Source organism: Apium graveolens, chromosome 10 (assembly GCF_009905375.1).
Source record: "Apium graveolens cultivar Ventura chromosome 10, ASM990537v1, whole genome shotgun sequence".
Classification (NCBI taxonomy): domain Eukaryota; kingdom Viridiplantae; phylum Streptophyta; class Magnoliopsida; order Apiales; family Apiaceae; genus Apium; species Apium graveolens.
In genome coordinates, this window is record NC_133656.1 from 69,944,198 (window position 1) to 69,946,938 (window position 2,741).

General features: G+C 38.7%; 2 non-coding genes across 2 annotated transcripts; one reads left to right on the forward strand and one right to left on the reverse strand.

Moving 5' to 3' along the window:
* The first annotated feature begins 688 nt into the window (after positions 1-688).
* On the forward strand, positions 689-794 carry LOC141694447 (small nucleolar RNA R71). Its single transcript, XR_012563753.1, has one exon. It is a non-coding gene; the product is annotated as a small nucleolar RNA R71 (small nucleolar RNA).
* Positions 795-1,496: 702 nt separating this feature from the next.
* Positions 1,497-1,603, reverse strand: LOC141694769 (small nucleolar RNA R71). Its single transcript, XR_012564053.1, has one exon. It is a non-coding gene; the product is annotated as a small nucleolar RNA R71 (small nucleolar RNA).
* Between the last annotated feature and the right edge of the window lie 1,138 nt (positions 1,604-2,741).

Consider the following 2,741-nt stretch of genomic DNA (forward strand, 5'->3'; position numbering starts at 1 on the left):
TAGTGTACCAGGTTGACGATTTAGCAAGGCATTGGCAATTTGTCCAATTTGATTTTCCAAGGTCTTGATAGAAACAGCTTGACTTTTGCACATAAGCTTCAACTCCTCTAATTCAGATTTTTCATTAGCTTGTTGCAGCTAAAGTTGCTGCCTAGGTGCATATCTCGGTTGGTGAAAACCAGGGGGGTTGTACTGCTTGGCTGGGTATTGCTGATAAGGCTGTTGAACCGCATTCTGAGCGTTGCTCCAGCTGAAATTAGGATGATTGCGATTGTTGAGATGATAAGTGGCTGGCACAGGTTGCTGTGATCGCTTAAAATTACTCACGAACTGAGTTGATTCACTAGAAATAGCACACTGATTAGTCTCATGGGCAGCAGCACAAAGCTCACAGACACTAGTGATTTGATTAACTTCATAATTGGACAAAGTTTCCACCTTCATCGTCAAAGCCTTAAGTTGGGCAGCTATAGCAGTTGCTGCATCCAACTTCAGAATTCTTGCTACTTTTCCCTGAGTCAGTCTCTGAGAAGGATTTCAGTATTTATTAGCATTCATCAGTTCAATCAATTCATAAGCTTCATTGTAGCTCTTAGGCCACAAGGCTCCTCCTGATATTGTATCGAGCATGGGTCTAGAAGTAGCACCCAATCCATTATAGAAACAGTTTATAATCATCCAATCAGGCATGCCATGTGTGGGCACTTCCTTAGCATCTCCTTATATCGATCATAAGCCTTACACAGAGATTCACCAGTTTGCTGAGCAAACTGATTAAGAGCATTCCTGATTGCAGTAGTCTTCGCCATAGGGAAGAATTTAGTGAGAAACTTTTGAGCAAGATCCTCCCATGTGGTGATAGACCCTGGTGGTGGAGAATGTAACCAACATTTTGCTTTATCCCTCAGAGAGAATGGGAAGAGTCGCAGCTTGATAGCATCTTCAGTCACACCATTAAACTTGAAAGTGTCCCAAATCTCGATGAAATCCCTGATGAGCATGTTGGGGTCTTCAGTAGAAGATCCCCCAAACTGAATTGAGTTCTGTATCATCTGAATCGTGCTTGACTTGATCTCAAAAGCGTTAGCCGAGATGGCTGGCCTGATGATTCTTGACTAAATATCATTGATCTTAGGCTGAGAATAGCCCATCAAAGCCTTAGGAATTTCTATTTGATCCCCCATCATTACTAAAACTGGTTCCTCAATTTTCTCTTCTTCTTCTTCCTTCTCTTCAGATGATACAGAACACAGTTCAGTTTGGGGGTTCTCTTACAAAAGACCCCGACATGCATATCAGGGATTTTATCGAGATCCTACGACACTTTCAAGTTAAATGGGGTGACTGAAGATGCTATCAAGTTGCGACTCTTCCCATTCTCTCTAAGGGATTAGGCAAAGTTATGGTTACATTCTCTACCACCAGCGTCTATCACCAAATGGGAGGATCTTGCTCAAAAGTTTCTCACTAAATTATTTCCTATGGAGAAGACTACTGCAATCAGGAATGCCCTTACTCAGTTTGCACATCAAACTGGAGAATCTCTGTGTGAGGCTTGAGATCGATATAAGGAGATTCTACGGAAGTTCCCACACCATGACATGCCTGATTAGATAATTATAAACTGTTTCTACAATGGGTTGGGCGCACAGTCTAGACCTATGCTTGATGCAGTGTCTGGTGGAGCCTTATGGGCCAAAAGCTATAATGAAGCTTATGAGTTGATTGAGCTAATGGCAGCTAATGAATTCCAGAATCCTAAGCAAGAATATAGATCCAGCGGGTACCCAGGCTCTACGGCCCATCTTAAGAATCCGGTTATGTCCCGGTCCTTAGGATCAAGTATAAACTCAATCCCAAACATTATTATCCAGTCCATGGAGGAGCAACCGGAATAATCGGTATGCTTTGATATATTCTAATCACTAGAATATACCAATGTGTATGTATAACTATTGGAATATGAATAGGAAATTCAAAGGACAAGGAGAAATCAAGAATCGAAATGAAATATGAATAAGAAAACAACAATTGTGTATCAGTGGTTATGAATAAGAATCAAAAGAGGGCAAATGTGATAAGATTCAAAAGAAACGTCACTATTACGAAATTAGGATAGGGGAAAAAATTGCCTTTCACGCGATTTACTCCCAGTACTTCACCTTCTTCTATCACCGGCTCAATCCGCTTTGCTGGCTTTGCTTCTATCATAGAAATAGACTGGTTTAGTCATCTCGTATCTCAATCGCGTCTCAAACTGACTTCACGTAGCTCCTATTGTCTACCCATAAGCGTATCATTGACTCGTATATTATTTATTAACAAGCAATAATCGATTAACCACATAATACACATAAGCACATAAGCCACATAGTCATTTTTAGTTTTAAATTAACTTTTTAGAATCAAAATCGACTCGTTGTTCGCTTAATTGATAATTATCTGTCTCGTTTCCTATTTTTCTGGATTTATCGGACTCGTCTCTACACGCGATTCGACTCATAATCAAATAAATATCAAAAGTCAACTAGTTTCTAAAAGAAATTAGGTTTTTATATTATTTTTAATGAAAATAAATCATTTTTCTGAGTTAAAGTGCTTTCGTTTCGCTCGAATCGGACAAACGGTTCAATTAATATCAATTAAACATAGATAAATCAATTTATTATTCAATATAAGTAATTATTACTAATTATTAAACCCTAAAAATATTTTTAAATAATTATTTGGGAAAAATCAGA